This window comes from Aotus nancymaae, unplaced genomic scaffold (assembly GCF_030222135.1).
Source record: "Aotus nancymaae isolate 86718 unplaced genomic scaffold, 86718_ANA_hifiasm-v0.15.2.pri h1tg000057l, whole genome shotgun sequence".
NCBI classification, from domain to species: Eukaryota; Metazoa; Chordata; class Mammalia; order Primates; family Aotidae; genus Aotus; species Aotus nancymaae.
This window is the reverse complement of record NW_026988471.1, coordinates 26932467-26959213: the sequence shown is the minus strand read 5'-3', so window position 1 is coordinate 26959213 and position 26747 is coordinate 26932467. Positions and strand designations below refer to the sequence as shown.

Genomic DNA, 26747 nt, shown 5'->3' with positions numbered 1-26747 from the left:
TAAGCATCAATAACAATAACTACAATGAATTAAAACACACCAAATGATTTTAAACCCATGAGTTATGAGACATTAAAAAACCAAGTTATCTTTGGAAGATATAAACGATCTACACGTTATTTTGAAAACTGGAAAATAAAGGAAAAGAAAGAATTTATCCTATCCTTTCTAAAGGAACCTGTACTCAGGATTACCAAATAGTGGATCAGGAAAAACTCTTTGCACAAGTATTCCAACTAATAAATGAAGAAGAAATGACAGAATATTACCATTTTGCAACACTTAATAAATTAATGGATCTAAGCAAAGACCATTGAAGGCTGCCATATTATAGACCTCTAATGAAAGACTATGTTACCTGTGAGATATTCTTGCCAGAAATAAAAACCAAACCAAATCAAAATAAAACAAAACAAAACAAAACCTGAACCTGAGTAAGCCTCTAGATCAAACTACCACATTAAATGACCCCACAGAAATGAAATCATCAAAATCAAACTGTGGAAAACTAGAAAACAAATGGCCCAGCTTTGTTACAAATAAATACAAAACAAAGAAAAAAAAGAAGAGAGAAAAAAGAATGAAGGAGAAGGAATGAGAACCAGATGAAGAAGAGTATGAGGAAGAATAGGAAGAAAAGAAAGAGGAGGAAAAGGAAAAAAAAAAACAAAGAAAAAAAGAAGGAATAAGAGAACAAGATAACTGCAAATAAGAGACCTAAATGACATATCAACCTATTGCAATGTGTACACAATCAGTATCCAAAAAATAGTAAAACACACATACATCTTACATATGTATGTTTGTATATGTCTGTATATATGTATGTACGTGTGTGTGTGTGTGTATATATATATATATATATATACGCCAAAAAATTGAATACAGACTAGTAATAAAGGATTTAAGAATTAGCACTGATTTTTTTTTAAGTGTGTCAATGATACTCAAGTTATGTTTACAGAGAGAGTCCACAGCTTATAAATACACAATACTTATGGACGACACTTCGAATTTGCTTCAAAATTATTTGGAAAAAAGCTGATGGAGGACATATGAAATCGGAGGACATATGAAATCAAATTGTTTATGAATTAATAGTTGCGAAACTGTGTGATAGGTACATAGGAGTTTATTATACCATTCTCTTTACATATGTAAATGTTTGAAATTTTCTATTTCAAAAATATTTTTAAGTGATTTTCTCCAAGACTCCACATATTGCCACCAAGACTTGATATCATATGGTAAACCAATATAATTTATGTTGAAATAATTTTCATTCAGCATATTTACAGAGTTGGAAAAAAACCTTATAATAAAGACAACCATAACATTTATCACCAAAAATGGGACACCCAGAGTGGGAAAAAAGGGCATTATTAATAACTAACCAGGACAACAAGCATAGAGAAGGATATGGTTAATTACCCTCCACATGTTATCCAGCTCAGTTTCTGACATAGTTGAACTCACAATTATCCCTTAAAACATACCCTATCTCTAATGAAGTTATACAGCTGGGCATGGTGGTTCACACCTGTAATTCCAACACTCTGGGAGGCCGAGGCCGAGGATCACGAGGTCAGGAAATCGAGACCATCCTGGCTAACATGGTGAAACCCCATCTTTATTGAAAATACAAAAAATTAGCCAGAGGTGGTGGCACGTGCCTGTAGTCCCAGCTATTCGGGAGGCTGAGGCAGGAGAATTGATTGAACCTGGGATGGGGAGGTTGCAGTGAGCTGAGATCAGGCCACTGCACTTCAGCTTGGGCAACAGAGCAAGACTCTGTCTCCAACAAAAAAAGAAGTTATACTATGTCTATTTCCATTTCTCCTGTAATAAAAACCTCATTATTTCCCAGAGCAGTTCCTTATATTACAGGACAACACCAATTATTAAAAACTCTCTGCGGAGTCAAAATCTGTTTCCTAATAACTTCTACTTGGTAGCATTGGTTTTATTTTCTAGAAGAACAAAATGTCATGAGTAGAAAGAACCCAGAACTAAGAACAGAGAACTAGATCTGCTAAGAACTAATAAAATCATCTTGTACAATTTATAAAATCTATCTGAGCCTCCATTTCCAGACCTTTCTATCTTTAAAAACTAGCATTCTTAGCTTCTTTAAGCAGTGTGCAATGTGTCATGATTTCTGTCAAACACCCCCTCATTAATTGTGTTCCTACGGTGTGCTGCCCAAAAGTCAATGCAACACTCATGTATGGTCTACCATATCACAGGCACAGCACAACAACCTCATTCCACAACATAGACCCAAAGTTTTGTTAATTCAGCACAAGACTGTGTTAGCTTTTTTAATAACTGCATCACATTATTGGTTCACACTACATATTGCAGATAATTTTTTCATGTAACTGCTTTCCTCTACCTATAAAATTGAAACCTAAGTAATGGATGTCTTCATCTGTTTTGTGTTACTATAACAGAATACCTGTGACTGGGCAATTTATATAAAGAAAAAGGTTTATTTAGCACACAGTTCCATAGGCTGGGAAGTTGAACTTTAAGTAGTCAGATGTGGCAGCTTCTAGTGAGGGCCTCATGCTGCATCAAAACATGGCAGAGAAATGAAAGGGAAACCAGGTACATGAGAAGGAAAAGGGCAACACGTGAGAGGCAGCTTCAATTTATAACAACCCACTTTTTTGTGAACTAATCCATTCTCATGAAAACTAATCTCGTATCGAGAGAAATATACTAATCCATCTATCTTCATGACCTAATCACCTCTTAAAGGTGCCACCTCTCAACAGCACCACGCTGGGGACAAAGTCTCAACATGGCAAACAATATTCAAACCCTAGCAATGGACTTTACTCTTATTACATCCTACTGCTTCCAATCCAACATACTAACCTACTGGGATAGACTGAAATTTTGTCATATGTCACAGTAGCTATCTCTTTAAACTTGTGTCCTCCACAAGTTGAACAAATATGTTATATCGCTCAGAAAAATGCTGAACAAAACAGAGTCAAAAATAAAACCCTAGAGTATTTCATCTGAGATTTTCCAATGATTGTTCCATTTACTGCAAATTTACTTAACTACTTTTTGGTATAATAACATATAAAACATCTAGAAACACATCCGAAGAAAACTGTTAAATTCTCTGCTGAAATGATTTGCTATGTCAGCTAATCTACCATTTAAAAAGCATAAGACAATTTGGTATAACTTGCTTCTATATAAACCCACGTTGTCTACCAAAGATACAACATGTTTTAAATGCTCTCAAACAATTTAATAATCAACTATCCAATATCAATTTAAAATTTAAAGAGAAACTTTAAGAATATACCCTTCCTTCTTTTTTTTTTTTTTTTTTTTTTAGAGGAGTCCTTCTCTGTCACCCAGGGCTGGAGTGCAGTGGTACAGTCTCATCTCACAGCAACCTCCACCTCCCAGTTCAAACAATCCTCCTGTCTCAGCCTCTGGAGTAGCTGGGATTACAGGCACGCACCATCATGCCCAGGTAATTTTTGCACTTTTAGTAGACATGGGGTTTCGCCATGTTGCCCAGGTTAGTCTTGAACTCCTGACCTCAGTTGATCCACTCACCTCAGCCTCCCAAAGTGCTGGGACTACAGGCATGAGCTACCTTGCCTGGCCCATCCTTCTTTTTTTAAATATTGGGACTATGATTTGCTTCATCTATAGTCTGCTGCCATTATCCACAATTTCTTCACCCGAATGATTACTGTGGTAATTCTAGTAATTCCACTTGTCAAAGAGATCACCACTATAAAAGGAATTTTGGTATGGCTAATTAGTTCAAACAAGAATTCGGCTGAGAGCTCCCTTCAGTACCATAAAACTGTCATGTAGATAAGAAAATAAAGTTGTTTTGTTCCCAGGATAAAAATATTTTTTGAATGACCATTGTAATATTGTCCCATGGATAATATTCTTTTTAATGATAGTAGCTATATATGCACTTACCAAGAACACTACTAAGGAAATTGCTACAATGGGTAGTAGATTAGATGACATCAGATGGTCTTTAGCTCTAAAAGCATATGCAGTTCTTTCAGTTCAGTTAATTATTAGGATGACATAAATTCTGACAAACCAATGTTTCTTAAGAGGTACAGTAGCAAAACAGTAACTTGAAGAACTAATATTCTATTTTAATTAAATTTGCTTTTAATTTCATATCAAATTTCTTTCAGATCCCATCTGTTTCATAAAATAAAACTGGGTATTTATTTAAATCATAAGCTAAAGTTAAAATCTTTTGATAATTCAGTTCTAAATACATTTTAAGTACATTTGAAAATGAAAACCCAATTTTTTCATTCACAAATGCTCAAAAGAGTTTAGCTATACATATCTGGTCCACCTTATTATCTTGACCTTTAAATTTTCTTCCCTCCTATTTCCCACATTAAAGAAAACCACCAGGCACAGTGGCTCATACCTGTGATCCCAGCACTTTGAAAGACCAGGAGGATCCCTTGAAGCTAGGAGTTAGAGACCACCCTAGGCAACAAAGCAATGCCCTGTCTCCACAAAAAGACAAAACATGTGCTTGCTTCGGCAGTACATATACTAAAATTGGAACGATATAGAGAAGATTAGCATGGCCCCCGCGCAAGGATGACACGCAAATTGATGAAGCATTCCTTGTTTTTCAGAAATCACAAGCATTCCTACACACCAATAACAGACTTAAAGAGAGCCAAATAAAGAAGGAACTGCCATTCACAATTGCTGCAAAGAGAATAAAATACCTAGGAATACAACTAACAAAGGATGTAAAGGACCTCTTCAAGGAGAACCACAAACCACTGCTCAACGAAATAAGAGAGGACACAAACAGATGGAAAAAGATTCCATGTTCGTGGTTAGGAAGAATCAATATTGTGAAAATGGCCATATTGCCCAAAGTAATTTATAGATTCAATGCTATCCCCATCAAGCTACCTATGACCCTCTTCACAGAACTGGAAAAAAACAACTTAAACTTCATATGGAACCAAAAGAGAGCCTGCATAGCCAAGACAATCCTAAGCAAAAAGAACAAAGCTGGAGGCATCATGCTACCTGACTTCAAACTACACTATAAGGCTACAGTAGTCAAAACAGCATGGTACTCGTACCAAAATAGGGATATAGACCAATGGAACAGAACAGAGGCCTTGGAGGCAACACCACACATCTAGAACTATCTGATCTTTGACAAACCTGACAAAAACAAGCAATGGGGAAAAGAGTCCCTGTTTAATAAATGGTTGGGAAAACTGGCTAGCCATGTGCAGAAAGCAGAAACTGGACCCCTTTCTGACACCTTACACTAAAATTAACTCCAGATGGATTAAAGACTTAAACATAAGACCTAACGCCATAAAAACCCTAGAAGAAAACCTAGGCAAAACCATTCAGGACATAGGTGTAGGCAAGGACTTCATGACTAAAACACCAAAAGCATTGACAACTGGGATAGAATAGACAAATGGGACCTAATTAAACTCCAGAGCTTCTGGAGAGCAAAAGAAACAATCATTACAGTGAACCAGCAACCAACAGAATGGGAAAAAACTTTTGCAATCTACCCATCTGACAAAGGGCTAATATCCAGAATCTACAAAGAACTAAAACAGATTTACAAGAAAAAAAAAACCCATTCAAAAGTGGACAAAGGACATGAACAGACACTTTTCAAAAGAAGACATATATGAGGCTAACAAACATATGAATAAAAAGGGGCTCATCATCACTGGTGATTAGAGAAATGCAAATCAAAACCACACTGAGATACCATCTCACACCAGTTAGAATGGCAATCATTAAAAAATCTGGAGACAACAGATGCTGGAGAGGATGTGGAGAAATAGGAACACTTTTACACTGTTGGTAGGAGTGTAAATTAGTGCAACCATTGTGGAAGACAGTGTGGCGATTCCTCAGGGACCAGAAATAGAAATTCCATTTGACCCAGCAATCCCATTACTGGGTATATACCCAAAGGATTATAAATCATTCTATTACAAAGACACATATACACATGTTCATTGTGGCACTGTTTACAAGAGCAAAGACTTGGAGCCAACCCAAATGCCCATCGATGATAGACTGGACAAGGAAAATGTGGCACATATACACCATGGAATACTATGCAGCCATCAAAAACGATGAGTTCATGTCCTTTGTAGGGACATGGATGAACCTGGAAACCATCATTCTCAGCAAACTGACACAAGAACAGAAAATCAAACACCGCACGTTCTCACTCGTAGACAGGTGTTGAACAATGAGAAGACATGGACACAGGGAGGGGAGCATCACACACTGAGGTCTATTGGGGGGACCTAGGGGAGGGATAGCGGGGGTAGGGAGGTTGGGGAGGGATAACATGGGGAGAAATGCCAGATATACGTGATGGGGGGATGGTGGCAGCAAACCACATTGCCATGTATATACCTATGCAACAATCCTGCATGTTCTGCACATGTACCCCAGAACCTAAAGTGCAATAAAAAAATATATATGTGTGTGTGTGTGTATGTATGTGTGTGTGTGTGTATATATATATACAGTTAAAACATTAGCCAGATGCAGTGGCATGCACCTGTAATCCCAGAAACTTGAGAGGCTGCGGCAGGAGGAATACTTTAGCCCAGGAGTTTGAGGCTGCAGCGAGCTATGATTCAGGGCATTCCAGCCTGGGTGACAGAGTGAATCTTACCTCTTAAAAAGAAACAAACAAACAGGCAAAAATATCCAAATTTTAGAAAGTAGTTCAAAACTGTTGTTTAACTTATGAATCAAAAAGATAGAATTAAGGGGGGGGCCAGGCATGGCAGCATACACCTGTAATCTTACCAGTTTGGGAGGCTGAAGCAGAATAATCACTTGAGCCCAGGAGTTTGAGACCAGCCTAGACAATATAGTAAGACCCCATCTCTACAAAAAATAAAAAAACATTAAACAACTAGCCAGATGCAATGGTGCATGCCCATAGTCTAGCATATTCAGGAGGCTGAGATGGGAGGATCACCAGAGCCTGGGAGATCAAGGCTACAGTGACCTATGATCACACCACTGCACTCCAGCCTGGGCAACAGAGTGAGACCCTACTTACCTCTCAAAAATATATATATAATTAAGGCAATTAGAGATGTATCAGGCCAGGTAATAGAAGTGAATCACAAATCCATGTTACTGGGTCAGAGCATAGAAGATATAATCACATGCTAACTACAGACTCAACTTACAATGGGATTACCTCCCAGTAAGCCCATCATAAGCTGAAAATATTGTTAAGTAAAAATGCATTTAATAACCTACTGAACATCATAGCTTAACCTAGCCTACCTTATATGTGCTCAGAACACTTACATTAGCTTATAGTAAGGCAAAATCATCTAACACAAAGTCTATTTTATAATAAAGTGCTGACTATCTCATGTAATTGACTGACTACTACACGAAGTGAAAAGCAGAATGGTTACATGGGTACTCAAAGCATAGTTTCTACTGAATGTGTATCACTTTCACACCACCGCAAAGGTAAAAAGCCCTAAATTGAACCATTTTAAGTTTGGGAACTGGCCCATCTGTTGTCTTAAAAACACACACAGCAAAATAAAGCATTTAAGACTATTCTCTACATCTCAAAGCTGAAACTGAGACTTTATCTCTCATAAGCCTGATTAACTTCTCACCCTATTTTCACCAATTTCTGCAGGTGATTTCTGTCCTCAGAAACAAAACAAAAACAACCAACCACAAGTTGTTACTCCTCAAGTGTCTAAGAGATTCTCACAATAATGGAAGTTTTTCAGTTAACTTCCCAATGCCAACTGATCACCATCTTCCCCAGCTGATACATGGCAGAAGTCATTAGCATCCGATGGTGTGTTTACTTCCTGTTCAGTAAAGTCATTGTTCATCCTTATTTCTCATCATAAGCAGTTGATTTGCTCTTATCTACTAATACAGAGAAGCTGATTATTATTGTATGATAATAAAGATTATATTTCTTTCCTAACATGTTAAGTGGAAAAAGCACTGGGCTTGGACTCAGAAGTCCCGGATTTGAGTTCCAAGTCCCTGACATCCCAGTTATTTGACCTCAGGCTAGTCACTTAGGCTCTGTGGTCCTGTCTTACACGTAAGGCAAGACAGCCAGCCCTCGGAAAGTTGTCAGAAGTTAAAATGAGATCATTTTAAGTAAAACTACTTTGGAAAATACAGACTGCTATATGACTGTAAATATTTCTTTCTAATTCCTAGCTGAGTTACACAAAGTAGAAATTTAAGGCTGATGTGGCACAGCTTGACACAGACAAGCAACACTTGCCAAAAAATCAGGAGAAATAACCACAGAATGCTAGCTGGGGAGAAAAAAAACACACCAATCTTTCTTTGAATTCTGAGTTCATTGTTTAACAATGAGTCTTTTGCTGACTACACACAGGCACAAACCAGAGCACCAGCAGCAGAAGAAAACTTGCACACAAAGGGCAATCTTGGACTGTGCCTTGCTATTGCTCCCACAAAACAGTGCTCAGAAGGCTGTGCAAAACTCCACTCGCCTTCACAAACTTTGTGAAAATCAAGCATTAGCCTGTGGAATTCAGGAAAACAACTGAATAATACTGTTTACTGTCAAATAACTCTGAAATGCCTAGTAACTGGATAAGAAAGATGTAAAAAAAATGGTATGAAGGATCCTTTGAGTTCACACACGACAGATCTAAACAATAAGTCTAACAATGAACAAAAGCAAGTCCAGTAATCCGCAGAAGATGAAGTGGGGTAAAAAATCTATTGAATGAAAAATTAATTAAAATGCTAAAAAGTTAGGATGAAGCAATCAGAATTCTTCAGAAGTAGATATAAAAAAGTACTTTTCGGAAGGAATGAATGAAAAGACTAAAAAATAAAAATAAAACTATGACCAGAGTAAAAACAGTTAAAGACACACAAGCTCTAGCCAACATTCACTGAAAGTATCAAAAAATCAAAATCAAGCGAAAGAAAATGAGCAGTTTTTAAAAAGCAATGGCATCACAATGGCAATTTTTCTAATAGTTTAAATGTAAGTTGGTAATAACAAAGGACAAAGTCGTGCCTCTGCCAGGAAAATTATGCAAGTCAGACAGAAGGAAATCAAGCAGTATCTGTGAGACCAAGTTATCCATATGTACTGCAGTTTTCAGGGAAGGAGTAGAGAAAGAAGAAAATACAAGTCACAACATCTCAGAAGTGCCAAGGTCACTCCAACACAGTAGAAAAAAAAATAGAACATTGAGAAATATTGAAATAGAAGCATGTGACAGAGATCAAAAGTGAAATGTAGACTGCTCTGATAACCTAGGGGAAAATTCTATCTTCTGACTAGACTATATAAAGATTGGATATATCACAGTTATCCTCTCATGAAAATACCATTATTTTATCCAGTAATAGTATTTTAATGAGACTCTACAGCACCTCTTCCTAAAACATTAATTAAAAGATTCCAATAATTAATTAGGTATCTAATTTCACTAAATGGAAAACCGTCTAAAACTTGCAGGATTCCTAGGCTCTTAGGACCACATTTGAACAAGGAGTATGTAATCCTTCACAGAAACAATACATTGACTCGCATGTGGCTGGTGACCAGATTGCTGGATGCTACAGAAAACAATTCTTACTTTTATAGAAGCAACTCTGCCATTCAATTAGCAACACTTGCTGAGTCCTCAACATGGACAAAAGCTCTCTGAAGCTTCCTAACTATAACTGGAGATTTGTTGCTCTCTTCTCTCAAGAAAGCAACTACTTAAAAATCTAAGTCCCCACTCTAAAGGTAGCGTCCTTCCATTTCACAAAACTAAAAGTGGCTTTGGGTTATTCAAATTCCTCGAGTCATCTTGAGATTCAGAACTCACGAACACAGATCCACAGTGAGCCCAAGGCACTCCTCTGGAAAAAAACATCTCTCCTTCTACAGGGCTCAAAGTACTTCACACTGATAGTGTATACTGTGTGCGAATTCTCCCAAGGAAGGCAGACCACTCACACATAATGAAAAAATGCCAAGCGTCTGTCTGTCTGTCTTTCCTCACAAGAGTTATTTGTTAGGCAAGGAGCTAAAGGTCAGTCATTTGCACTGTCTTCAATACTCTCTACCAAGCAGCCAGGCCTTTGAATGGGAAATGCTGTTGTGGCTATCTTTGGAAAACACAATCTGCTGCCTTCCACCTCTTGGCAGGTGAGCTCGACTCCAACTTAATAAAAAAAAATTTTTTTAACGATTATTTATATACATATATTATATGTATGTATGAGTGCGTATACACATACATACATATAAAATATCCTGTGGAATTCATGAAAAAACTAAATGCTATATACTGTCATCAGATGTGAATTCCTCACCCTTTCTCCTCAATATTCACCCATTTCTTTCCTAATCCTTTTGTATTTTCCTCCTCCCTCTGGAGTCTTAACTTCTATATTCCTGCTCCTCTTCCCATCTCTTCCACCCTCCTATAGACTCTTACCCACTCCTATTCTTCAGGGTCTACATTCCAATTACTACTGCCACCTACAAAACTATGCCAAACTCAGTGCATAAAACAACCATTTTCTTATGCTCATAGATTCTGTGGGTTAGAAATATAGGCAGAATGTGTTTGGGGGATTCTTCTGCTCCTCACAGCATTGACTGAGATCACTCAATGGTATTCAGCTGGTAGTACACCATCTGAAAGGCCCAACACAATCTCACTGGCATGTCCGATGCCTGGGCTGGGAAAACCCCAAGATAAAAACTGACATCTGCAGCACTTACACGTGGCCTCTTCATGTGGTTTGGCTACCTGACAGCATGGCAACCTCAATGTAGACAGACTTCTTATGCACTGGTGCAGGGCTCCAAGCAAAAGCATTCCTCTTAGTAAGATGAAAGCTGCATTGCCTTTTATGACCCAGCATTGAAAGTCATATGGCATAATAAGCATCATATTCTATTGGTCAAAATAATCACAAGCCTATCCAGATTCAAGGGGAGGAAAATGATACTCGGAGTAGTAGTAAGGTCATGGTATAAAAGAGCATGTGGAATGGGAAATGCTGTGGCCATCTTTGGAAAACACAATCTGCTACAGTCTCTTACTTCACTTACTACTTCCTTTCCATCTAAAATCATGCTCTGTCTACCTAATTCTTTTTTAAAATGTCTATTCTCAGTGCTATCTAGACTAGGCTTAGATAAAGAAATAATGAGATGGTAATTCCAGGCAGAGATAAAATAAATAGCAAAACTTAGAGGGTAGAAAGCAAATTACATGCCCAAGGAATGATAAAGAACAAAATGTTCAGAGGAGAGAACAGCAGATAGTGTTGAAAAGTGAGGCTAAGGACAGGCTATCAAAGCAATCTGGTTTAGTAGAAAATGGGGTAAAGAGAATGCTGGAAAGATTATGATGGTGCCAAAACAAACGGAAGCCATCAAATACTGTGCTTCAAAATTTGGACTGAGTAGGTCCTCAATAATGACTGGTACATAGATGAATGAATTAAAGTACTTTGAAATTTGTGGATTTTCTTTCTACAGGAGATGGTCATTCCTGCAATTGCCTGGCACTTGTTTTACCCAAGTGTGGTGAGATCATGTTGCAGAAAACAGAAAAAGAAGAAACAGAAAGACAGGAACTAAATTTTTTTAGCCAGAGAAGAAACAGTTGTGTAATTTGCTCTACATTGAGATGACCAATTGTTTGATTTCAACATTAAGTAGCATTCATTCCTTAGTCACAACATACTTTAGGCATACTGTCAAGCAACACATCTTGTGTCTAAATCATTTCATGATTTGCTTATCAAATTCAGCCCAAGGACAGAATCAAAAGCTCTGCTAAAATTGGGATAAATCAAATTTATCCTTTGCTACCAATGTTCTATACTCATCATTCTGTAATAAGAGATTGATCTACTAAGAATTGTTTTTTACAAAGTAAAAGTGGTTAGTCCTATTGTAGCCCAAATGTTGGCAAACTATTTTCATGATTCTTTTTCTGAGTTCTTTCTAAATATGCATGTCAACCTGCTAGATCTATATAACCTTCATAATTATCTTTTACTTTCTTTAATGCAGAAATTATCCTGCTGCTTTTCAAATATTTAAATACTTCCTTATCCCACTGGAAGATTCCCAAAATTGCTTAGTGTCCTTCCAATCAAGAATTTCCATATAAGACATCATCTTTTAGTGCCTTTGTATCACTCATTTAATAAGCATTTCCTGATTGTCTACTATGTGGGTCATCTGCAACAGACCTTAGAAATCACAGAGGATTCTTGCTCTTAGAATGTAATGACATATTATTTTAGAAACTAAAAATTTGGTTTGATAGAAATAATCTGGACATCAAATTCTTTCTTGTCTCAAATCCAAAAATTTCTTCCTTCATGCCATCCTTAGTGCACTATCAGGATTTGGGCTGTTTCTATGATGCTATTGACTGATATCCATAAATTTGGCCTTCAAAAAGTTCACTATTTTTTTTATAAAGCAGCACAACTTATCTTTACTTTACCTTCATTCATGTTAGGAACCAGAACACAAAAGAAACCAAGAGCTATATTAATGATGCAGTTTAATTCACACAAGATACGATTTTTGCAAAGATGAAAAGATGATGACTCAGAAGTATAAAAGATCTGTGCCATCACAGATTATTAAGAATACCATTTAAAATAATTCATGCATGAGGCTGTATCCTCTTTATAAACAGGTTCCTCTCTTAGGTGAAGTGGAATAAAGGTAATCACCATTCTATAGAAAAAAAAATCAGGTTGTCAAAATGTGACCTGTGAGCCATAAGAAAGGAGGAAAATAGCTCATTTTTCTAAATCTCACAACATGGTTCACCCATTATGGAATGAAAAATCAGGAAAACTAAAATGATACTTATTTTAACACTAAATTGTCTAAAAAAAAAGTACTTTATCTCTGTGTTGATATAGTTTGAAAATCCAGTGCAAATATTCAAGTCATATCCAAGGTGAATAGTCTTAGCAGATGCTGATATTAGGAACAGAAAAATCTCACTGTTAAGGGAATAAAACACAGAGAATAAATTAGGCCATGTTACTGTCCTTGACAATCAAAGCCTAAAACAAAATAAAACCAAGAAATCCTGTGTGACTCTGAAGACAAGTATAACTTCATTTGCAATGGGGAGCAAACTTCCACTAATGCATGTATCTGTGTTATGGAAAAAACAGACAAGATTTACAAATGATATAAAAGATTACTCAAGTTTTTGCCCTAGACCAACAAAGCGATCAGAGTAATTTCAAATTGCTACCTAGTAACTTTAGAATTTGCCAAAGTTTGAAGTTTTTTGTTCTTTCAGAGGAAGAAAGCAGCAATGAGCAACAATAGTGCGCTTCCTGGCCTTAGGAAAAGTGAGACAGGAGCTCTCCAGCTGCACTTCCTAGCAAAGTATGCCAGCTGCCTTCTGCAAACTGAGATCAAATTGCCACGAACTTACAAGAGAGCAGTTATGATGGATGACCTAAAATACTGATCTGTTGCAAAGAGGATGTAGTGCAAACCACACAGGAACTGACAGGAAATCAGCCTTTGGGCTGGCAACTACAGATTCAAGAAGGATAGGAATCCTGGACCTTTGACAGCCAAATATCATCATCTTCCTTTGTGGGAAGAGTTATACTTCTGAGAGAGCAGTCAGAAAAATCTTGTACAAAGCTTTTTGGTGCCTATTCCTATTTAATAACACTGCCCCCTGCCTGAACCAGTGATTTCCTCACATGTGTTAAAAGCCCATCGAAGGTTCTGGAGCACTACTTGACCAAAAATCACATGTTTGCTGGCACACACCTTCATTCTCTCAGCCATGAGCCCACTGAATGCCATAAATGATTCACAGGCTGTCATGGTGGTAAGAAGAAAAACTAATATTTGTAGTTCACCAAATAATGAGTCATACTTCTGGAAGAAAAGAAAGCCTTACAATTGGCAGCCCTTTGGCATGAAATTTTAAAAATTATTTTTAACATTAATATTAATTCAACAAAAGTTGGCAAAAAGAAATTGATTGAGAAACATGGTATTTGGTTAGCTTATGCCATATAAAAGTCCAGTTCATGCTCCAAGAAAAAGAATGAGTAGGATATCTATTACCTATTTCTAGACTTGCCTTCTGTACTCACTGCTGCCAAGTTACTCATTCTCCCACACAACACTTTCCATACTAATTTTGACCCTTAAGAATCAAAAAGAAGTCTTGCCTTCTTTGCTCCCAAATGCCAAAATGGAATCTTTTAGTATTTCACCTTTATAAAGGGAATGTTTGAAAACAGCCCTCTTTGGCTGTGACATCAGTGAGTTGCTGAGGCCTCCAAGGGCCGGAGGAAGCATTCCCAGTCCTTCACAGTGCTGCTGCACTCCTACGGTGCAATCTGGCAATGGCCAGCGACCAAATCTTTAAAGCTGTTTTATGGTATTTAACATATGGTCATAAATTGCTCAGTGCTCTAAAGAGGGGCTAAATTTGCCGCCCCTATTGATGAGACATGTTCTTATTTATTTAAATTTAGTGGCAAGCTGGCATTTCTCCAGATGGAGAGGTTTAGGCATAAGTACAAAGGAAGAACTAACTAGAAATTAGTTGTAACTTTTCTATACACTGAATGCAACCCCACAAACTCAGGCTTCTGTGCCCAAGTTTGTGCACCACTATCAAACACAGCTTACCAAATAGAAAGACAATAATACGAAAAGGCTCTAATTTCTAAGGGCCAAGAAGGGATGAAATGTAAATTTTACTCAGACCGGATGAGAAAATTTTTTAATCTCTTTATCTTTCTCCTCAGGCTAGCTCTATTCCCACCCATCTTTCTTACCGGTCTCTTTATTCCCCTCACAAATTAGATGTATCTGGTCTTCATCTGAAATCCCACATCTGCAGAACTCTCTAGAACTTCCTAAATCTTCTAGCATTCACCTTCTTATTTTGCCATATTTTTCACTGTTTATTTTTAATGGTTTTAATTTTCCATCACTAAAAGCATGATCCTACTGAAACATTTTGTTCCCTTCCTTTTACGAGCTATCCCTCTAGCCAAAGGCAGAAAAAAAAAAGTGTTGTTTTTTTTTTGGTGAGATTGCTAGTAATGATATTAATGTGGATGGTATCAAAAGAGAAGTATGGGCACAGTGTGGTAGTTCATGCCTGTAATTCCAGCACTTTGGGAAGCCAAGGCAGGTGGATCACTTGAGTCCAGGAATTTGAAACCAGCCTGGGAAACATATAGAGACACTGTCACTACAAAAAACCAAATAGGTCAGGCCCAGTGGTTCATGCCTATAATCTCAACACTTTGGGAAGTCAAGGCTGAGGAACACTTGAGCCCAAGAGTTCAAGACCACCCTAGGCAACACAGGTAGACCCTGTCTCTACAAAAAGTAAAAAACATTAGCCAGGCAAGGAACTCAGGCTCCTTGAGCCTAGGAGTTCAAGGCTGCAGTAAGCAACGACTGCAACACTGCACTCCAGCCTGGGCGACAGAGCAAGATCCTGTCTCAAAAAAAAATTAAAAAGGAAAAAATTAGCCAAGCATAGTGGCACACACCTATAGTCCCAGTTACTCAGGAGGATTGCCTGAACTCAGGAGTTTGAGGCTGCAATGAGCCCTGATTACACCACTGCACTCCAGCCTGGGTGATATAACAAGACTTTGTTTCAAAAAGAAAGAGAGAGAAGTGTGAAGGCTAGAGCCACTACTGGTTTCCTTTTTCATGTGCCAATATAAAACTGGCCAAAGAATCAAAAGTTAATTATCTTGCCTAACTCTGGAATGTGAAAAAAGATTTCAACAAATTGGAGGTTTGACAGCAGCCTGGGAACAGTATTAAAAGAATTATTCTACAAAGAATTAGGCTGTTTATATCAGAGAGAAGTCTTGCTTTTTCATTTCAATATATAGAAGAGTCATTTTCATCCTCTTTTGAGAGGATGAAAATATGAAATCTCAATTGTTTCCCCCAAAGCAGACCTAGTGAAAATCAAAGGAGATCAGTGGTCAGATAATGCTACATAAAGCCCTGCCATGCATTCCAAACTGGTCTGGAGTGCCTGTAACATTTGGAGCATATGTTTTGAGTGCCTGTAACATTTGGAGCATAATATGTCCCAAAAGGTCTTATGCTAACTTCTGTCTCAAATATCCTAGAGATGAGAATAGTTCAATGCCCTTAAGGGCCAGAATAATAAAGAAGAAGAGTAGTTCAAAATAAACATAAGTATATTGGGGCCCTCTGGATGTTTCCATTAAGGACCTAGTTTCCTAAACACCCTTCATTCTAAGGCCAGACCAGAATATTTAAATCTCTGCTTTATCAACTCTGAAAAGGTGTATGTCCTATCTTTTCTGATATGAAGACAGTATTACCAGTGCCATAAACTTGCAAAAAGGGAATCACTCTGAAATACAAAGATAAATAATAGAAATGTAAGCATTTCTTGATACTATGTGGCCTCATCAATCCATCACACAATAATCCCATTAAATGTAAATGGTCTAAACATCCCAATTCACAGGCAAAGACTGTCAGATTTAAAAACAAAATCCAATTATATGCTACCCAAAATAAATCTACTTTAAATATAGAGACACAATTTGGTTAAAAATAAAACAATGGAAAAGATGTACCATGTGAAATTAATTAATTTCAAAGCAAACAACATTTCCAAGGACAAAGACTGTCAATGCAAGAGGCCATAACATTCTTAAATGTTTACAAATTTAACAGAGCTTCAAAATAAATGAAGCAAAAACTGACAGAACAGCAAGAACAAGTAGACAAATCCACAATTATAGTCTGTGATTTCCATATCCTTCTCCTAATAATTGACAGAAGAATGATGGAATGATGTAGAAAATCAATAATGACATCCTTTTAAATTTATTGAGATTTGTTTTATGGCCCAGGATGTAGACTATTTTAGTACATGTTCCACGTACACTGAAAAGCGTGTGTTCTATTTTGTTTTTTGGGGAGGTGTAGTGTTCTATAAAATTAGGTCAAGTTGGTTGATAGAGTTGTTCAAATGTGCTATATTACTAATTTTATATTTTTTTAATTTTAGTTTTAAAAAAAAATTTTATGTTTTTATAGGTTATTGGGGTGCAGGTAGTGTTTGTTTACATGAGTAAGTTCTTTAGTGGTGATTTTTGAGATTTTGGTGCACCCATCACCTGAGCAGTATACACTACACCCTATTTGTAGTATTTTATCCCTCACCCTATTTCAGTTTTTTGAAGAAGATACTGAAATCTCTAACTATAATTATGGGTTTATGTTTAAAAGGATGTAAGTCATACAAAGTATGTTCTCTGACCACAATAAAATTAAGTTCAAATTCAATAAAAGATCCAGGAAATTCTGTAAACCAAATGACATATTTCTAAATAACTCATAAGTCAAAAAAATCTAAGGAAAATTCAGAACATGTGATGAGTGAAAAATAAAAACACAACACAACACAGCAAAATTTGTAGGATACAGTTGAAACACTACTTAGCTGGAAATTTATAGCATTAAACACCAATATTGGGGGGAAAAATATCAAATCAATGACCATGTTAATAAACTAGAAAAAGAAGAGCAAGTGAAAGTAAAAGAAGAAAGAAATATTTAAACTCTGAATGGAAATCAATAAAATAGAAAACAGAAATACAACAGAGAAGATGGATGAAACCAAAAGCTGGTTCTTCAGAACATTAATAAATGTTTACCACTTACTTTTTTTTACTACTACCCAGACTAGTAAAGAAAACAGTTGGGGAGCAGTAGGAAATTATCAAGATCAGAAAACACGAAGATGACATCATTACAAATTTTACGCATATTTTTGAAAATAATAAGAAAATATTGTGAAAAACTTTATGTAAATAAATTTAGGAACTTAGACGAAATGGAAAAATTCCTTTAAAGACACAAATCAGCAACATTCATTAAAGATAAAGTAGATAACTGGAATAGATCTAAATCTATTAAGCACATTTAATTTGTACTTTAAAACCTTCCCACAAAGAAAATTCCAAGTCCAGATGGTTTCACTGGCAAATTCTACCAAACATTTAAGGAAGAAATAAGATGAATTCTTCACAAACCTTTGAAAAAATGAAGAAAAGGGTTCACTTAGCAACTCATTCTATTCTGAAGCCAGCTTTACTATTATGAAAAAATATGGTAAAAATCATTCAAATAAAAGTACAAACTAATATCATTCATGAATGTAAATGCAAAACTCTAAAAAAATGTTTAGCAGATTAAATCCAACAATATAGAGAAAGGACACTACATCAAACATCTCTATGCACATAAACTAGCAAACCTGGAAGAAATTGATAAATTCCTGGACACTTGCATCCTCCCAAGCCTAAACCAGGAAGAAGCTGAAACGCTGAAAAGGCCAATAACAAGGTCTGAAGTTGAGGCAGCAATTAAGAGCCTACCACCCAAAAAAAGCCCAGGTCCAGATGGGCTTTTTACCCAGACATACAAAGAGGAGCTGGTACCACTCCTCCTGAAACTATTCCAAACAATACAAAAAGAGGGAATCCTTCCCAAATCATTTTATGACACCAGCATCATCCTGATACCAAAACCCGGCAGAGACTCAACAAGAAAAGAAAACTTCAGGCCAGTATCCGTGATGAACATAGATGCAAAAATCTTCAATAAAATACTGGCAAACCAACTGCAACAGCACATCAAAAAGCTTATCCACCATGATCAAGTAGGCTTCATCCCGGGGATGCAAGGCTGGTTCAACATACGCAAGTCTATAAATGTAATTCACCACATAAACGGAACCAAAGACAAAAACCACATGATTATCTCGATTGATGCAGAGAAGGCCTTTGACAAAATTCAACAGCCCTTTATGCTAAAAACCCTCAATAGGCCAGGCGCAGTGGCTCAAGCCTATAATCCCAGCACTTTGGGAGGCTGAGGTGGGTGGATCACAAGGTCAAGACATCGAGACCATCCTGGTCAACAAGGTGAAATCCCGTCTCTACTAAAAATACAAAAATTAGCTGGGCATGGTGGCACGCGCCTGTAGTCCCAGCTACTCGAGAGGCTGAGGCAGGAGAATTGCTTGAACCTAGGAGGTGGAGGTTGCGGTGAGTGGAGATCGCGTCATTGCACTCCAGCCTGGGTAACAAGAGCAAAACTCCGTCTCAAAAAAAAAAAAAAAAAACCCTCAATAAACTAGGTATTGATGGAACGTATCTCAAAATAATAAAAGCTATTTATGACAAACCAACAGCCAATATCATACTGAATGGGCAAAAACTGGAAGCATTCCCTTTGAAATCTGGCACTAGACAAGGATGCCCTCTCTCACCACTCCTATTCAATACAGTATTGGAAGTTCTAGCCAGAGCAATCAGGCAAGAAAAAGAAATAAAGGGTATTCAAATAGGAAAGGAGGAAGTCAAATTGTCTCTATTTGCAGACGACATGATTGTATATCTAGAAGACTCCATCGTCTCAGCCCAAAATCTCCTGAAACTGATAAGCAACTTCAGTAAAGTCTCATGATACAAAATAAATGTGTAAAAATCACAAGCATTCCTATACACCAATAACAGACCTAAAGAGAGCCAAATCAAGAACAAACTGCCATTTACAATTGCTACAAAGAAAATAAAATACCTGGGAATACAACTAACAAAGGATGTAAAGGACCTCTTCAAGGAGAACCACAAACAACTGCTCAACGAAATAAGAGAGGACACAAACAGATGGAGAACATTCCATGTTCATGGTTAGGAAGAATCAATATCGTGAAAATGGCCATAACGCCCAATGTAATTTACAGATTCAACACTATCCCCATCAAGCTACCAATGACCTTCTTCACAGAACTGGAAAAAACCACCTTAAACTTCATATGGAACAAAAAGAGAGCCCGCATAGCCAAGTCAATTCTAAGCAAAAAGAACAAAGCAGGAGGCATCACACTACTGGAATTCAAACTATACTACAAGGCTACAGTAATCAAAACAGCATGGTACTCATACCAAAACAGAGATACAGACCAATGGAACAGAACAGAGGCTTTGGAGGCAACACCACACATGTACAACCATCTGATCTTTGACAAACCTGACAAAAACAAGCAATGGGGAAAGGAGTCCCTGTTTAATAAATGGTGTTGGGAAAACTGGATAGCCATGTGCAGAAAGCAGAAACGGGACCCCTTCCTGACATTTTACATTAAAATTAACTCCAGATGGATTAAAGACTTAAACATAAGACCTAACACCATAAAAACCCTAGAAGAAAATCTAGGCAAAACCATTCAGGACATAGGTGTAGGCAAGGACCTCATGACCAAAACACCAAAAGCATTGGCAACAAAAGCCAAAATAGACAAATGGGACCTAATCAAACTCCACAGCTTCTGCCCAGCAAAAGAAGCAGTCATTAGAATGAATTGGCAACCAACAGAATGGGAAAAAATTTTTGCAATCTACCCATCTGACAAAGGGCTGATATCCAGAATCTACAAAGAATTAAAACAGATTTACAAGAAAGAAACAAACAAGCCCATTTAAAAGTGGGCAAAGGACATGAACAGACGCTTTACAAAAGAAGACATACATGAGGCCAACAAATATATGAAAAAATGTTCATCATCACTGGTCATTAGAGAAATGCAAATCAAAACTACACTGAGATACCATCTCACGCCAGTTAGAATGGCAATCATTAAAAAATCTGGAGACAGATGCTGGAGAGGATGTGGAGAAATAGGAACACTTTTACACTGTTGGTGGGAGTGTAAATTAGTTCAACCATTGTGGAAGACAGTGTGGCCATTCCTCAAGGACCTAGAAATAGAAATTCCATTTGACCCAGCAATCCCATTACTGGATATACATCCAAAGGATTATAAATCGTTCTACTATAAGGACACATGCACACGAATGTTCATTGCAGCACAGTTTACAATAGCAAAGACCTGGAACCAACCCAAATGCCCATCGACGATAGACTGGACAGGGAAAATGTGGCACATATACACCATGGAATACTATGCAGCCATCAAAAACTATGAGTTCATGTCCTTTGTAGGGACATGGATGAACCTGGAAACCATTATCCTCAGCAAACTGACACAAGAACAGAAAATCAAACACCGCATGTTCTCACTCATAGGTGGGTGTTGAACAATGAGAACACATGGACTCAGGGAGGGAAGCATCACACACTGGGGTCTGTAGGGGGGAAATAGGGGAGGGACAGCAGGGGGTGGGGAATTGGGGAGAGAGAGCATGGGGAGAGATGCCAGATATAGGTGATGGGAAGGAAGGCAGCAAATCACACTGCCACGTGTGTACCTATGCAACAATCTTGCATGTTCTTCACCTGTACCCCAACACCTAAAATGCAATTAAAAAAAAAAAATCAGTTTATCCCAGGAACACAAAGTAGACTGAATATTTTAAAAAATCAGTCAGTGAAATCCACCATGTTAGCAACATTAAAAAAGAAAAACCACATGATCATCTCAATAGATGAAGACAAGTATTTGCCAAAATCCAACATCAATTGTTGAATTTTTTCTGTTGTATTCATTTCTGCATGAATAATTTTATTAATTGCTGATGAAAATGAGAACTTTTATGGGCTCTTCTGATAAGATATTTTAAAGTCTTAAAATGCCTTTTCTTCACTGAAGCCATCTTTAGAGTTAGTTACTGCTCTCACGTTATCTGTCATCTTGACTTCAACCTGATATTTTTTGTTCCCAACCCTCAAAATTTTAAAAGTAGCTTCAAGGTAAGTAAAGGTCATTTTTCCAGAGTTGATTTATCTGAAAAACATCCATCTCCCGCTAGAAGTCTAAGAGTGAATCTAGAACTTCTGGGCCAACTGGAAATTCATTATGAACACTTGCATTGGTTAATCTTATTTATCTCCACAAGCCAGAAAATGTACAGTCCTGAAAAAGGTGGCCTCTCTGTGCACATATATACTTTTTTAAAAGGAGAGGGCAATATGAAGGGGACTGAGGCTTGATCACCAAAAATCAACACAATGAAAACAGACAATAACGAATAATGAGCACTAGAATTCAAATTACCAGATGTTTTAAAGACATAGGTGCCAGTTTTCAATTCCCCTTTCAACACCACACTAGAAAAGAACTATTTTTAAAAATAAAAAAGGATGGAAGGAATAGAAAAACAAATTAAAAGAATAGCTAAACTGTTGAATGAACCCCAGTTTGTTCCTGACAAATTTAAATAACATCTTCTTCCTCCATCCCCAGTTCTTTTAGAGTATTATCAGCAATTATCTGACCTTCAAAGAGAAACCTCAGTTAATTTGTTGGATGCCCTGTCTTTGACAATATGATTCTTTTTTTTTTTCTAGATGGAGTCTCACTCTGTTGCCCAGGCTGGAGTGCAGTGGTGTGATTGCGGCTCACTGCAACCTCCACCTCCCAGGTTCAAGAATTCTCCTGCTTCAGCATCCCGAGTAGCTAAGATCACAGGCACCCACCACCACGCCTGGCTAATTGTTTGTATTTTTAGTAGAAACAGGGTTTTACCATGCTGGCCAATCTGGTCTCGAACTCCTGAACTCAGGTGATCCTCCAGCCTCGGCCTCCCAAAGGGCTGGGATTTCAGGCATGAGCCACCGTGCCCAGTCAACAATATGATTCTTTGAGTCTCTTAAGATGTGTTGTCATTTTCACTCAAGTGAATCTCACTCCTATCATGTCCAGTGACTTCGAGTTCAATGTACTCACCTTCCTTCTTATCCCCCAAGTCCTAAACTGAAGGTTCTGGCTGCTGGTCAGACATGGTGACAGTGGCTTCCCCTGAAGGTCTTTGCAAAGCAGCAGCCTGGGGTAGGCAGACCCAAGCTCCATCTGTCTCCCTCCCCCACAGCACACACTGGCTAGCCAGTCTTGATTTTAAAAACTAAACAAAACAAAAAAATCCCAACTAACTAGGTATATAGGTGACTTCCTCAGTCTGATAAAGGGTATCTCTGAAAAATATATAGCCAACATTATATTAATACTTAATGGTGAAAGACAGAATTATTTTCCCATAAAATCTAGTACAAGGCAAGAATATCTACTCTTAACACTTTTTTTTTTCTTTTTTTGAGACAGAATCTCATTCTATCACCCAGGCTGGAGTGCAGTGGCACAATCTCAGCTCACTGCAACCTCTGCCTCCTGGGCTCAAGCGATTCTCCTCTCTCAGCCTCCCAAGTAGCTGAGATTACAGGCGTGTGCCACTATGCCTGGCTAATTTTTGTATTTTTACAAAATACAGGATGGTCTCAAACTCCTGACCTCAGGTGATCCACCTTCCTCTGCCTCCCAAAATGCCAGGATTACAGGTGTGAGCCACCACACCCAGCCTTAACACTTTTCTAGTCAACAAAATACTGGAGATTTTAGTTAATGCATTAAGGCAGGAAAGAAAGAAAAGGCATTCAGATTGGACGGAAGGACTAAAACTGTCATTCACAGATGGCATAATTTTCTATATAGGAAATCTTATGGAGTCTATAGACAAGCTTCTGTAATTCATACCTGAGTTCACCAGTGTTGCAGGATCTACCATCAATAGACCAAAAAAAAAAAAAATCAACTGTATCTCTATCTACCAGCAATAAACAATCAGAAATTGAGAATTAAAAATATATATAATTTACAATAGCATCAAAATATATTAAATACTTAACAAACAAAAAGAAGTACAAAACCTGTACGGGGAATACTAATAACATGGAAAACTAAAAAATTGACAAGATGATTCCAAATTGTATAGAGAAATGAAAAAAATCTAACATTTCCAAACCATTTTGGAAAAAAAGGAATAAAATTGGAAGATATATGCAACCTGATTTCCAAACTTATTATCAAACTGCAGTAATCAAAACTATGGTTCCAGTATAAAGTTAGATATATAGACCTACAGAACAGACTAGAAAGTTGAGAAAAATACCCACACATATGTGGGCAATTAATTTTTGACAAAAGTGCAAGGACAATTTAAAAGGGAAAGGGCATTCTTTTCAAAAAATGACACTAGAGCAAGTAGATGTCAAACTTTTTTAAAACTCATATCATATACAAAAATAAATTCAAAATGGATCACAAACCTAAAGCTATAAAACATTTAAAAGAAAACATAGTACAAAAATCTTTGTAACATGGAATTACGCAGTTTCATTTAAGACAAAAAGACAAGCCACAATCAGGGAGAAAATATTTGCAAATCATACATCTGATTTAAAAAAAGCTTGTAACGTAAATGTATGAAGAATTCTCAAAACTCAATGGTAAGAAAAGAATCAGTAAAAAAAAAAGGCAAAAGGTTTCAACATTTTGCTAAGGACAATTTATCACACATAAAGAAATGAAATATATAATAATAGCAGAAAGGATGACTAGAGGAGTTGGGTCAGGAGAAAAAGTAGTATATAATATGCTTAGGTTCTTACATGATAAATGAAGTATTACAGTATTTTTAATGATAGACTGTGAAAAGTTAAAGATATGTATTCTGAACACCAGAACAGCCATGGGGGAAAAAAAACAATGATGTATAGCTCAGAAGCCAAGAGTAGAGACAAAATCAAATCTTAAACTATTAATTAATCCAAAAGAAGGCAGTAAAAGAAATGAAAATGAACAGCCAGATCCAGCCATAGTGGTAATCAGAGTAGGATTAAACTACCTAAACACTTCATTTAAAAGGTAGAGATTCTCAAGCAAAAACAAAGAGCATAAAACAGTGAAATACACAGGAGAATAATAAAGAAAAACCTATGAAATAAAAAGCTGGTTATTTTAAAAAATCAATAAAAGAGTTAATCTTCTAGCCAGATTCATCAAGGAAAGCAGAGAAAAGACACAACGTAGCAATGTCAAAAATGAAAGACGGGACATAACTACAGGTCACACAGGTAGTAAAGAATAACAAGGAAATAGTATGAATAACAATATGCCAATAATTTCAAAAACTTGAATGAAATGAACAAATTCCTTGAAAGACAAGGCTGTAAAAACTCATTTAAGAATAATTTAAAAACCTGTTAGCACTATATCTGTTAAAGAAATTGAATTTATAGTTAACCTTCACATTCTTTCTCTCTCTCTCACTCTCTCTCTCTCTCTCTCACTCTCTCTCTCTCTTTCCTCTCTCTCTCTCTCTCTCCTCTCTCTCTCCATGTCCAGATGGCTTCACTGGTGAATTCTCTCTAACCTTTAAGGAAGAAATAAAATCAATCTTTCACAAACTCAGAAAACAGAGGACTGAATACTTCCCAATTTATTTTATAAAGCCAGCATTACTCTGGTGCCAAAACCAAGCAAACAACTACAAGTAAAGAAAAGAAATACAGCATCAAATATAGATGCAAAGTTATTTTAAAAGACATGAGTGAATCAACTCCAGTAATACGTCAGAAGGATAATACATCATGATGAATTGGAATTAATCCACAGAATGCAACACTCGTTCAACATTTGAAAATCAGTTTATTAATCATATTAACAGAATAAAAGAAATAAACCAAGTAGACAGAGAAAAAACATTTAACATATGTTAACATTCTTTTCATAGTAAAAACTTTCAGCAAACTAAAATAGATGGGAACTTCCTCAGATTGATAAAAGGGCACCTAGAACTGACAATTATGCTTGACGAAAGACTAACTACCTTCTTAAGACTAGGAAAAAGGCAAGAAGGTCTGACTTCACCACTTGTACCTACCACTGGCTATTAAGTATTGTCTATTGCACTAGATAATACAATAAAGCAAGAATAAGAACTATAAATTAACTGGAAAGAAAGATGCAAAACTGTCTTTTTCACAAGCAAATGTGTTTTTGAAGAAAATACCTAAGGAATCTATTAAAAAAATTAGAATTAATAAGTAAATTTAGGGACAGAGCAGCATACAAGGATAAATATACCAAAATCAATTATATTTCAATGAATTCAGAAAAGGAAAGTTCAAGAAAAACACACTACTATAAATCAGCATCAGAAAATATGATATATTTAGAAGTAAATTTAACAAAATTAAGATATATTCACTGAAAACTACAAAATACTGCTCAGAGCAATTAAAAATGACCTAAAGAAATGGAGATGTTAGCATTTTTATATTTTGGAAGACTCAATGTTAAGACGTTAATTCTCCACAAACTGATCTATAGATTCCCAGCAGGATTTCTGTAAACAATTACAAGCTGATTCTAAAACTTCTACAGAAATACAAAGGACTTAGAATAGCCAAAACAGCTTTGAAATAGAAGTTACTGGATTTATACTACGTTATTTAAAGACTTCCTATAAAGCTACAGTAGTCAAGACTATGTTATAATCACTTAAGGATAGATATATTAAGGGAATACAACATAAAGTCCAGAAATAGACACATACTTAAATTGTCAATCAACAAATATATGATCAAAAGTAGTTCTAGGCCAGGCACAGCAGCTCATGCCTGTAATCCCAGCACCTTGGGAGGCCGAGATAGAAAGATCACCTGAGGCCAGGAGTTCAAGACCATCATCGCCAACATGGTGAAACCCCATCTCTACTAAAAATACAAACCAAAAAAAAAAATTAGCTGGGCATGGTGGCACACACCTGTAGTCCCAGTTACTTGGGAGGCTGAGGCAGGAGAATTG

At 36.8% G+C, this 26747-nt stretch overlaps 1 protein-coding gene, 1 non-coding gene and 1 pseudogene across 5 annotated transcripts in view; 1 reads left to right on the top strand and 2 right to left on the bottom strand.

The window, feature by feature from the left end:
• The window catches only part of BABAM2 (BRISC and BRCA1 A complex member 2), a 457075-nt gene that overhangs the window by 372769 nt on the left and 57559 nt on the right, over nucleotides 1-26747 (bottom strand). The window lies entirely within an intron of this gene.
• Nucleotides 4555-4661, top strand: LOC135269742 (U6 spliceosomal RNA). The gene has a single exon (XR_010338006.1). It is a non-coding gene; the product is annotated as a U6 spliceosomal RNA (small nuclear RNA).
• On the bottom strand, nucleotides 22281-23203 carry LOC105733128 (small ubiquitin-related modifier 1-like; annotated as a pseudogene).